This window comes from Crocuta crocuta, unplaced genomic scaffold (genome assembly GCF_008692635.1).
Source record: "Crocuta crocuta isolate KB4526 unplaced genomic scaffold, BGI_CrCroc_1.0 scaffold179, whole genome shotgun sequence".
Lineage (NCBI taxonomy): Eukaryota > Metazoa > Chordata > Mammalia > Carnivora > Hyaenidae > Crocuta > Crocuta crocuta.
In genome coordinates this window covers 3223358-3235747 of record NW_027551568.1, presented here as the reverse complement: position 1 = coordinate 3235747, position 12390 = coordinate 3223358, and the positions used below count along the sequence as shown (strand labels likewise).

General features: G+C 62.7%; 1 protein-coding gene across 8 annotated transcripts in view; it reads right to left on the bottom strand.

Annotated features, from left to right (window-relative positions):
• Positions 1-12390, bottom strand: part of LOC144220329 (actin-binding LIM protein 2-like) — an 87758-nt gene that overhangs the window by 74045 nt on the left and 1323 nt on the right. For 6 of the 8 annotated variants that reach the window (XM_077750514.1, XM_077750507.1, XM_077750513.1 and 3 more), the window contains exon 1: positions 4157-4238. The gene's annotated coding sequence lies outside the window, so the exon portion shown is untranslated. Of the gene's footprint in view, positions 1-801; positions 851-4156; positions 4251-6517; positions 6645-12390 lie in introns of those variants that run through there. The other 2 variants (XM_077750512.1, XM_077750506.1) reach the window with 2 other exon arrangements.

The window sequence follows — 12390 nt, the reverse complement described above, 5'->3', positions numbered from 1 at the left end:
CCCCACCCACTCCCACCTGCCCCCACCCACTCCCACCTGCCCCCCCCCACTCCCACCTGTGCAGGGCAGCATTCCAGCCAAGGGAGAACGAGGCAGGGGTGGGTGACGCTGAGGACTGAGGCAGGGACTCTCCCTCACTCTGCACCCCCTCAGCAAACTCTGGTCTGGTTAACACGCTATCCCTGGCCGGCGATTCTTCAGCCACCTTTTAGCTCTTTCCCTGGAGCCAGCCCTGCAGGGGGCCGCCCCTGCCCCCACACCCCAGCCCTTCCCACCCTCCCCGACGTCCATCTCGGCAGTAGGGTGGGGGCAGGCAGCCCCTCCGAGTCCCCACCAGACCCAGGGCTCCTCCGCCTGCACCCCTGCATGCAGCAGCTACACGCAGGGTTCTAGAAAACATGTGGAAGGGGAGGCTTCACATTCAGGAGCAGCTAAGGAGGCGGGAGGAAGGGCCCCGCTGTCGCCACGGAGCGCACATGTCAGGGGCGGACAGGCAGGCTCGGGCGCCCGGCACTGAGACGGCACTCTGCCCACCGCACACAGACGCGGCACAGACTGATGGCTCCGCTGGCGGGGAGGGGGGTCTGGGCTGCTCTCCGGCTCGGGCTCCGGGGAGAGGGAAGCTGTGAGTGTGACAAGCATCTCGCGGGAGGGCTAAACGGGGTGTGGGGATGACAGGTGCGTCAGAGGGTCTCACCGGCTGATCTGGCCCAGCTCCTCGCACGCCCACCCCCCTGCAACCCGGCACAGCTCCTTCAGCCTCCCCATCAGCCCTCGGAAACGCCCGGCCAGGCTCCCTACCTGCACGGCGTCCTCGCAGCAGAGCCCAGTCCTGGCGGCCGGCGCCCACCGCCCCTCTCCAGCGCCGCACCCCAGGCAGGTCGGCTGGANGCTCGTCTCTGCCGCCCGCAGCTGCCACCTCGCGAGGAGGCTGCTCAGAGCTTCGCAGAGCCCGCCGCCGACTCAGCCCCGCCAGGGAACTCGGCGACGGAGACAAAAGCATTAATCTTCCCCGCGAGGCCCTTTATCCACCGCTGACGAGGGGGGACGCCCAGACCTGTTCTTCTGTTCTTCACAACTAGGACGGTCCCTTCCTGATGACACACTGGATGCACTGGAGGGGCGCCGTTCGCAGGCGCCGAACCCACAGTCTGTACTTGGCGCAGCGCTAAGTCTCAGGCGCACACGGGGCAGATGGGGTCACCTTCCCCCCAGATCCACCCAGGGGAGCCCTGCTGATTGCTGGTGACGATGAGGAAGCCCCTGGCACCCATCATCTACCACGGGGCCAGCACTGGGCCGGCGGACACCTCACAGATGCCGTCTCATTGAGTCCCTGAGGCTCTGGAGCGTTCTCTCGACCCGCAGTGTTTGCTCAGGGCAGGCGGCAGGGTTCGAGTCAAGCCTCCATCCCCGCCCCGGGGCGCAAGCCCACGGATGGCAGGAGAGAGGCTGGGTCCACACGCGTGCCGCAGGAACAGCCCAGCCCCCCCGGGCCCGAGACGCACCCCGCTTTCGGCCGTCGAGTATCACAGGGGGCACAGACGTAACACAAAGTGCAAACCAACGTTCACACACGGGGGGGGGACGGGGGGGGCGCCAGGAGAGAGCGGAAAGTCCAGACCAAACGCGCAGGGAACAGAGAGAAAGGATTTGAACCCCTGGCAGCGGGGCAGGTGCGGCCCTGTCCCCAATATTTATAGTGCCTTGCAGAACCCCAGAGACGGCATAGCCTCCACCCACAGATTCGAGGGCGTGAGTATAAACGTCACGTGCGACCAGCACCAAGATAACAGGTGAAACAGGCCCTCAGACTAAAGGGCAACAGTTTGGTCACGTGACCCGCACGCCCGAGGAGCTGACGACCACGAAGACGCCACGTGTAAGCAGGCAGCGCACAGAAAGTAGCTATAATGCAGGCATTGGGGTCCACTCAACCGTCAGGAAGACCAGCTTCAAGGGCTGGAAGAAAGTCACAAGAGCGAGTGGAGCCCACGCTCCCAGCTGCCCCACCGGCTCAGAATCTACATAAAGACCACACTCGCCGCGGGGGGTGGGGACACCGAGCTCCACGGAGGAGAGGGCAGATTAGAATGATCTTTCCGGAAAGCATTTTGTAAGCATCAGGACTCTTGTAAAGTTCTTAGTTGTTGACTGAGCACCAATGTTTCTGGGAATAAATCTTAAGAAAAATTAGAAATGCGAAAAAAAAAATGTTCATCTCAGTGTTGTTTATTGTAGTAAAAAAAAACAAAAACAAAAACAACAACTAGGACGCAGTGCTATGCCCGACCAGAAACCAGCGGCCTAAGACAGCGCAAGACCAAACACGCTTGCACACGGACGGGCCTAGAAAACCCCAGCCCGTGAGCGAGCGGCCCGTCGCACAGGGCCACGCACCGTCCGACCCCCTTCGTGTGAATGTGCACAACAGGGAAGTCTAGAAGGGAGCCCGCAGTGTCAGGGCCGGGACAGGCTCTCCTCGAGGTGCTGGAAACAGCAGCACAAAGTGCGTGCATCTCCGCACATCCTGACAGCCCGGGAGGCACACGTTCAAGGGGTCACCTGTGCCGCACATGAGCTGTGTTCCAATCCAGCGATCTAACGCAAGGCCCACCTGAATGGGCGGCGGGCGCTGAGGAGGGCTCTTGTTGGGGCGAGCACTGGGTGTCGTATGTAAGCGATGCATCACGGGAATCTACCCCCAAAACCAAGGGCACCCTGTACACACTGGATGTTAGCCCACTTGACAATAAAGTACATTAAAAGGTAAATAAAGATTAAAACATATTAAAAAGCCCATCTTACAAAACAAAAACAAAAACAGAGGAACCTGCCCAACAGGAAATGCGACTTGGACAAAACCAGAACATAACGCTGTGCAAATGGTTTGGTCTCAACTACAATTACACCAAGAGAGAAAAACCCGGAAGGAAACCAGCCAAGAAGTGAAGCTGCCTCTGATCGCACTATTATCAGCGACTTTCCCCGTATTCGTGCTCTGTACACTGTCCGCAGTTCCGTGCGAGTGTGATTATAACCATCCTCCGGCCCCTCCGCAGAGCCTGGGCTGCCCCCACCACGCTGGCCTCCAGGGTTTCCAGCCCTGGGAATGAGGAGAGGGGCAGGTCTGCCGTCTAGGGTGGGCGTGACACCCCTCTCCCCTCTCCCCTTCCTGCCCCTGGAGTGCGGGGGCAAGAGAGGGCTGGGGTGAAAAGAGGTGGGGCAGAGGGCTCGCAGCAACTGTCCCTGCCACTCGGATGTCACGTGTAATTTTGAGAAAAGCAACTCGGTGTTCGAGGTACGGCTCCAATGCAGCACGTGGGACCCGACTTGTGGGCCAGGCACTCGCTGTGGGTGCAGGCAGGGCGGCCATCCTTGGGGACACTAGGGGCACCCCATTCGGCCCACTGTCCCTGATCCCCAGACGCCCCCTGGCTCGAAAGCCTTTGTCAGGGATGGCCGTGGGGCCCCACCCATGCTCCCGCCCCCGGGGGCTCCTCCGTGACCCCCTCCCTGTCCCCTGAGGTCCCCAGTCACATGTGCCTTCCCCACGGACACAGACAGGCCCCAGCACCAAGCCAAGGAGGGGCTGAAGAATGGGTAGGGGGGTCAGCGGGGGGTCTGAGAACCGGGTGGCCGGGGTCCGGTCGTCCCATGAGATGTCTCTTGTGAACAAATGTACCGAAGTGCATTACACACGTGTTTTGTCACAAGGAGACACAGTCACGTGACTCCCACCGGGATCAGAAGATTGTGGGCGCCCCAGGAAGCCTGCCTGCCCCGTGGCCGCTGTGTGACTGGGCCCACAGCGGGGGCCACTCCGGGCTTCCTGTGGGCACACGGTCCTGCCTCCTGGGCTCCCTTCCACTCCCCCAGGTCTCACACCCCCATCTAGAGGCGGAAGGGCTGGACCCAGATCTCAACCCTTCCCACCAACCCCATCAGCTTGCGGAGGGCATAGGAGAGAACGTCCGGGGAGGGCTTCCTGGAGGAGGTGGCCCTCAGCGAGCGGGTCCCAGAAGGCTGAGAGGAACGAGGAGGCAAAGGCCAGGGCCGCACATCCTTGCACATGCACGCAGGAACGTGGGGCGTCGCGGGAAGCACGGAGCAGGACCGGACCCAGAGCCCAGCGGGCGCCCGGAGGCTCACTCACCTCCAGCACGTGCCCCGTGATGTACTTCTCACAGCCGTCGCAGCGGATGCCGAACTTGGTGTGGTAGTCGGCCTCGCAGTAGGGCAGCCCGTCCCTGCAACGAGATGAGCAGTCAGGACGCACGGGGGGTTCACCCCGGGGCCCCCGAGATCTCACAACGAGAGGGACCACGTCAGAGGGCAATGCCCCCTTCCTCCTGCTCCAGATGAGCCACGGCAGTGTTTCCTGGGCACTTCGGGCCACGGCACACCGCCTCCACCACCGCACCAGCCCCAAGAAACACTGGGAAGATGGGCCCATTTCACAGGGGCAGAAAACTGAGGCACGCAGAGGCAGGGAGCCCCGGACCCAGCGGCTGAGCATCTCTGGAGGCTCAGCTGAGGAAATAAAAGCCACATCTGGGAAACTGAAGACGTTTCCGCAGTCGTGGCTCTGGTTTCCGGTTCATTCTGTCCCACATTCAGCATCTGGGTGGGAAGCGGCTACTCACTCAGCAGGTGGCTTCCTACGCCCTCCCAAAGGGGTCTGGGCTGCCCTACACAATCTCGGGCCACAAAGGGCGTGTGACGAAGGTGCCCCCATCGGGCCTGGCACTTGTGCTGGGTTGGTCCCAACCCTCACTGTCCCCGGCTGTGGGGGCAGAGGCATCTGGTTGCGTGGGAGGGAGCGGGAGGGCCGCTCTGCACGCGTATCTACAGGGTGCCCGCCGCTCAAACGCCATGGCCCAGCCGTGTGTCCCTGGGCGGGTCCCTGAACCTCTCTGCGCCTCAGCTTCCCCAACTGTAAAATGCGAGAGGTTCTGGGAAGATCTGAAGAAGAGAAGGTGTGGCCAGCGCCTAGCACGGGGCAGGCACTCGAGATTTGGTGGCCGAGGCCGCTGTCCTTGCTAACCAGGGCTGCCCCTCCGCCCCTCGGCCCCTCGGCCCGGCCCAGCGGGAGTCGGGCGTGGAGGCCACGGGCACGCGGGGCGCCTGCCGCCCCTGTGAATCTCCCCCCACCGCTGAAGCCGCCGCGTTCCTCCCAGTTGGGCTGTGATTGGTCTACAGGTTTACAGGCGCCGACAGAGTAAGATTTCTCCAGCTGTTGGGAGACATGGCTGATGCTGCCGTCCTGCCCTCAAAGCTCGGGACCCCCTGTGGGTCCCATGGCTCCAGGCAGGAGGCGCAGGGTGGTGGAGGGTTCGACGTCCCCGGGGCTGGGGTGCAGGCTGTGTCTCCAACCACAGCCTCAGAGAGGACAAGCCCTTCCTTCCGGGGTGGGGGGTGGGGGGGGGACATTGACATTGAGCCTCCAGGTCTACTTTCAAATGCCGCTGACCTCGGGGACCCTGTTACCCCGGTTGTGCCCGGAACCCAGGAGGCTCAAAGATCACGTGTCTATGGCGACAGCAAGGCAGCCTCCCATCAGTTCTGGGACAGGGCTGGAGGCTGCTGAGTGACAGCGTGCGGTGTGGGTGGGCTCCCACGGCAGCGAGCGCACTGGGGGCTGGGCACCCGATTTTATCTGCAAGGGCTCGGCCCCCGGGGCTGCCTGCATGGACTCGCTCACCCCCTTCCTTTCCTAGGACAGAGGCGTGGCCGGTCCCTCCCCCGCCCGAGATCAGCTGGGACGGAGGCTCTTCTCGGCTTGGGGACTTTAACTGAAAACGCTCTGTTTTGACAGAGGTGTACACTCACACGCAGCTCTGAGAATCGACACAGAGGGGACCCCGTGGGCCCTTCGCCCCCGTTGCCCCAGGGGTGGCCTCGTGCAGAGCGTCCAGGAGACGGTCACGGCACGTGGGCGATGCCCGCAGAGCCCCCTCTCTTCAGGAAGGAGCCTGCCTGTTTCCCCTCACCCCTAACTCTGTGCCACAGCGGGGCTCCCCTGACTCAGTCCACCGATCCCGGCACACACACCCCTTCCCGGAAACCAGCTGCTCCCACTCCTGCTGACTCACCCCCCCAGGGGCTCCCGCTGCTCTGCCTTCTGGTGAGATGCACCTTCGACCCCCCCCCAAACCAGCCTCCACTGCATCCGGGCTGCACGCCTGGGGACACGGGGTCGGCCGGGGGGAGCTGCCCGGTGCCCAGGGACCGTCACACACGCGGCAGCGGAGGCTGGTCAGCCCTCGCGCCCCCACCCCTGCTGCTGCAGGCAGCCAGCGTCCACTGTGCGCTCAGCAGGCGCTCCAGGCGCCATGGGGTGGGGGGGCACCCAGGGCCGGGTGCAGAGAGGCAGCTTACGAAGGTGGGGGCCACGGACTCTGCTTCGATCCACAGAACCCTTCAGAGGCGAGGCTGGTGGGAGGGGGCGCTGGGCGGGGACACAGGTACGCCGGGGGGCAGTCAGCGTGGGCCGACACGGGAGGGCGTCACTCACTTGCTGATGTACTCGGCGTCCAGCTGCTTCCCGCACGCCTCGCACTTAAAACAGCCCAAGTGCCAGTGCTTGTCCAGGGCCACCAGGGACTGGCCATTCTTAATCTCGGTGCCGCAGCCCCCACAGCCTAGAAGAGAGAACAGGACGCTCACACCGTCACTGTGGCCGGCGGGGGGGGGGGGGAACAGCTGGGTCTCCATGAACAGAAGGCCTGCAGCCTGCCTGGGGGAGGGGACGGAGGGGGCAGCCCAGCCGGCTGAGCCCGAGGGACCCTGCGACACGCCAGCCGGTGCACGCGTTCGAAACACAAACCATGAGGTGCCTCCCTGCAGGCATTGAGCACTGACTGTGTGCAGCCTGGGCTGGGAGCAGACGGAGCCCTGCCCTGCGGACGATGGTGCGGGGGCCTGGCAGTGGGCGTGTCCTCGGACCAGAGGGCTCCGCAGGGTGGGGGCCCCTGGGGGGGCAGCGGTCTGGGGGCCCCATCTGTCCTCCTCGGTCTTGAAGTAGACTGGACCTAACTGACCCGACCACCGGCCCCCCGAGGAGATTAGGGGGGTCTGAGCTGTCACCTCTGCCGTCCCTTCTGGGATCTCGCTGCCCCCCCGCCCCTCCCCGGAAGCCCCTGCCTGCTCAGTGGCCCCCCGGTCCCAGGCCCTCCCCTCAGCGCGAGGGCCTCCAGAGCCTGAGCGTCACCCGCACTGAAGGACGATGGGGACGAACAGGCCAGGCGAGCTGCACAGACAGCGGCAGCATCGCCTGACTGGGGTGCGTGTGCAAGTGTGCAAACCACGTGACCGTGTGCGTGAGAATATTGTATGTGTCTGTGTATATTTGTGAGTGTCTATGTGTGTGTGCATAGGACTGTGTGTGTTTCAGTATGAATGTGTCCCTCTATGAGTGTGTCTATATGTGTGTCTGTTTGTCTATGTGAATATGTCTGTATCTGTGTGTGAACACATCCCTGTGTGTATATCTCTGTGTGTGCGCGCACGTCCCTGTGTGCCTGTGTGAGCACGTATCTATCCGGGTGTGTTTGTGTGTGTCTCTGGGTGTCAGATGCACATCCTTATATGTGTGTCTGTGTGTATGTACGTATCTGGGTGTGTGTCCCTGTGTGTATTCACACGTGTGTGTTTATGTATGCGCGCGTGCATCCCTGTGTGTATATCTGGGTGTGTCAGACACACATCCCTGTGTGTGTGTCTGTGTGTCTACATATCTGGGTGTGTATGCGTGTCCCTGTGTGTGTGCGAGCACGTGTGTCCCTGTCCCTGTGTGTGTGTCCCAGTGTGCACGCGCATGTCCCTGTGTGTGTGTCCCTGTGTCTGTGCGTGTGTGTCCATGTGTGCCCATGTGTGTGTGTGCCCCTGTGTGTGCACGTGCATGTGTCCGTGTGTGTGTGTGTGCGTGCGCGCGTATCTGGGCAGGGCCTGGGCCCGCAGGTCCTGAGGAGCAGAGACAAGGCACCTGGCATCTGGCAAAGGCGCCCACGGCCCAGCAGCCCCTCAGGAGCCCACCGTCCCGGGCTCGCCCGAGGGGGTCGGGCAGAGCAGGGACCCCGCTCCCCAAGGTGGAGGGGGCAGCCCAGGGCGCGACAGGCCCCGCTGTTCATGGGGCCACACCAGGCCAAGCCCTGTCCTCTCTGGGCCCCGTCCCCTCCCGGGGGGGTGGGGGGGCCACCCCATTAAATGACACCCCAAGCAGGCCAGACACAGGGCGGAAGGGGACGGTGGGGGCCCCGCAGATGCTCTTCTGGGCAGACGGCAGCGTCATGCTGTGTTCAGAAAAAAACACTCAACGCCCACAGAGCCGTTGGTCAGGCTCTGGCTCTTCCTAAATTATCACGCTGCTCCGATCCGCGAGCCAACCCTGGACCGAACACCCGAAGAACAGAGTGAGGCTCCAAGACCCCAGGTGCGGGGGACGCCGGGCCCACGCACGCACGCACGGGTGAATGAATGAGTGGGGACCGCGAGAACACCCTCCTTTCTCAAGCTCAGGAGGCACCCAGCGCCCATCCCCAGCCTGCGACCTCCGCGGGTCCCCAGCAGCGCAGAGACAACACGCTGGCCCTTTCTGGACGCCCGCGGGCTCGCCCTGTAAGCTCCACGTCACCGCCTCTCCCCGGGGGACACCTGGCAACACACTCTCTTGACTGTCCCCGCTGGAGGGGGCATGCCCCAGGCCCGGGGAGTGGGGGGCGAGGCCAGGGGCACGCTCAGCACCCTGGGGCACGCAGGGGCGTCCCACCGCCCAGAAGCATCCAGCCCCAACTGTCAGTGGCATCAGGGTCGAGAAACCAGGCTCAGAGCCTTCGTTTGCTTCTCTGTAAACGGGCCAAGCGAGGGAGCAGGCCACGCGGCATTGTGTCGAGGTCTGGGGGCAGGGGGGAAGGGTGGAGCAGTGGTTAGAAGCATGGCCCTTGGAGCCAGGCTGCCCCCCCCGGCTGTGCGACTGTGGGCTGGTCACTTGGCGTCTCTGTGCCCAGTGCAATGGGGATGCATCCTAGGCGGCTAATAGCCCAGGCTCACACTCTTGATATGAGGCTGAGAGGAGCCAATGGCGACGGGCCGTGGGTGTTTGATAATCGAGTAAACGCACAAGAGGCGGAACGCTGTGACGCGGGAAGCCATCTGAGGACATCGCCAACACCGCCACTCTGCCTGCCACTGCACTGGCGCATGCCCGGCCCCAGGGGAGGGTCCGGGAGAGTGTGCCAGCCTCGTCCGCAGGAGGACGGGGACCTCACACCCAGCCCAGTGCGCCTGGGGCACAGTGTCGCTAATAGCGGGCTGTGAACTCGAGGCGAGAGCGCGGACAGGGAGGGCTGTTGCCATGGAAACAGTAATCGCCACTTTCTAAACACAACTGCACAGCTTTGCGGACGACACTACAGAATCCCGTGTGATGAATCCTGCTGACAACAGCTGTCAGCAAAGGGGACTGGCTCTGCCGTCGCAGCAGCGGGCTGAGCCTGGGCCACTGCCCCAGCGTGACCTTTCCGGAAAGTTCCAAACAGCTTCCCGTTTCCCCCAAGGTGCTCCCTCCTCTGGCAGATATGGTCATGAGGCCTTCAGCTCTGCCGCTAACTTGCGTGGGCACAGGACGTGCAGGGTGGACCCTCGAACCCCAGCTGTGAATGGGGAGGAGGCCACGGTCATGGGGTGCAGACCCACCCTCACCCGCTGCCCCCCAGGTCAAACCGGGTCGGGGAGCTGAGAAGGGCTCTGAGTTGAACCTGAGATTGACTTTTGAAAGCATGGAGCCGGGGGTCGCTCGGGCGGCTCAGTCAGTTAAGTGTCCCACTTTGGCTCAGGTCATGATCTTGTGGTTTGTTGAGTTCAAGCCCCATGTCAGGCTCTGTGCTGCCTGCTCGGAGCCTGGAGCTGCTTCAGGTTCTGTGTCTCCCTCTCTCTCTGCCCCTCCCCTGCTCACATGCTGTCTCTCTCTCTCAAAACTAAACACTAAAAAAAAAAGCATGAAAGCATGGAACTAACGGAGTTCTAAAATTTAAAAATGCCTGACCCGTTCTGAGCGGGGCCTGTCATTTCTCTGAAAGCTGGAACTGAGCGGAAGAGCCTGGAGCAGCGGCCGGGAGAGAGAAACCGCGATCAAGTGAGCCCCAACGCACCGGGCTCAGCGCTGAGCGGGCGACCCCCACCCTGACTGCAGCGCAGGGGTGTGAGGCGCAGGGCTGAGGGCGTGTTGTCTCCTGGGGGCCGCAGCACCCCACAAGGCGGCCCCACCCAAGGCAGAGGCACCCCATTAAGGACACAAAGCAGCCACCGGACCCCAGCAGGCACACAGCCTCCCGGAGTCAGCCCCTTCCCTGGGCCACGGCTCTGGGGGAGCCTGGGAGCTCCACGGCCCCAAGCTCACCCCTGAGCACCTGACCAGTGCGGCCTCTTTCGGCCAGAAGACGTGGAAGCCCAAAGGGCCACAGACTTCGAGTCTCAGACGGAAGGGCTGTGGCCCCTTACGCCCTCCCCCCTTCCTGCTGGGGGTGCACCACCCCTCCTGGCTCTGGAGGGGCCTCCAGGTCCCAGCTGCCAGTGTGACCCCAGGTTCTGGGTGTGAGCTCATCTGCGCCCCGTAGGGCTGAGCCCAGCTGGAAAGGCACAGACCGGGGTGGCTGGGAGGGGGGGGGCCCTGGGGCTCCTCAGCTGGGACAAAGCAGCCCTCCACTCCACCCCCACTTCTGCCTGTCCCATCCCAGACCACAGCCACACCCAGATCCCAAGGCCCAGAGAGGGGACACAGCTCGCCCAGGACACGCATCAGGGGAGTGGCACGCTTCGCCCAGGGCAGCAGGGCTCAGGGCCACCCCAGGGGCATGGCACGGGGTCCGTGCTAGACCAGCAACCAGTTCAGAGCCGGAGGCTGGGGTGGCAGGAGCCCAGGGAAGGAGACCCCGCTCGGGGCAGCGGGGGAGGCGGCCCCGGGCAGAAGCTATTGTGCAAGATTCACGCGCAGCGTCTCCTCCAGGGATGGAACCGCGTGGGCGTCCAGTGCACAGCGCTTTTCCCGTTACTAAGCAACAGGCGCAGGGCCAGACAGTGGAAGAGGGACGCTGAGGGACCGCAGAGCCCCAGGACTCAGCAGCCACCCAGGGAAGGGACGCTTCCCCCTTCCACCCGCTGCAGGGCCCCCCTCGGCTGCTCCTCCAGCCCCTCAACACCCCAACCTGCGGGCAGACCCCGCTGCTCGAGCCCCTCCTGGCATCCCTCACCCAACAGCCACCTATGGCTCCTCGTTGCCTCCAGGATGCAGTGGGACTCCTCGGCATGGCTTTGCCGTCGGTTTCCATCTCTCCCGCTTCATTCTGTCCCTCGTCCCCACGCAGCAGCCCCCCCCCGTCCACTCACAAGGATCTGGTGGCCGCCCACAGCGCATTCCACCTTCTGCCTGTTCCGTAGCGTCTTCCCTTCAATGTCCACCTACCGGAGCCTGTGTTTCAAGTTTCAGAACAAAGGCCACCTCCCTCCAAAGCATCTGGTCGCGGCAGGGCGCGCGCCGCTGTGCAGGAATCTGAAGCCCTTGGCTGGAGCCTCAGCCGAGTACGAGCACGGGCACCGGGCTCCTGGCACACACCCACCTCCCCGCCTGACTCAGGACGCTTCTGAGGAGAGGGGGCATCCTCCTGGCAGGGCTGCTCTGGGGACACAAGGAAGCAGGAGTGAATCAGGAAGGTTCTGCAGACCCCACACAGGAGCCGAGAGCTGGTGCTGAACGTTTAACACTTCCCAGGCACCAAAAGGTTCTAAGCGGAGATTCTCACTGTAGACTGGAGAAAGGGGCCAGTTACATTATTAGACCATGTGGGGGAGGGGGGCCAAGGGAGCAAGCATTTGTTCCCTAGAAATGTAAATTTTTAGTATTTTAAAATACATTTACATTTGGGAAGGGCAGAGCCTTTTAAAACTCAAAAAATTCTCAGACAAGGAATCTGTAGCCAGGCACGTTTCTCTTTTTACTCTGGCTGCCAGGGAGCTCTGGACAAACTGTTCAAACTAATCTCCCCCCTTTCTAATTTTGCTTGTTAGAGCTTTTGATTACTATTTCTGGTTTAATTGTAATAGTATTGATCGTGAAGCAAATCCCCAGAAGTCCAATCAATCTGGACCTCAGCGGGAGAGAAAGTTTTGGGTAGAGGACTCTCCCAGCAAAGCCCCAAGGCAACAACCTCACCAACCGGCGCGGCTGCTAGCTTGCCTCCCCAGGGGTGAAGGCTTGGCCTCCCTTCGCAGAGTAAAACGACTGCCAGACCCTGCAGCACCGAGCTTCTGGAAGGCCGGAGGCGCCCTCTCTTCTGGAGAGATTTTCAACGCACAGACAAGGTGGATGAACAGGAAGAAGGTGCTTAATGGGGG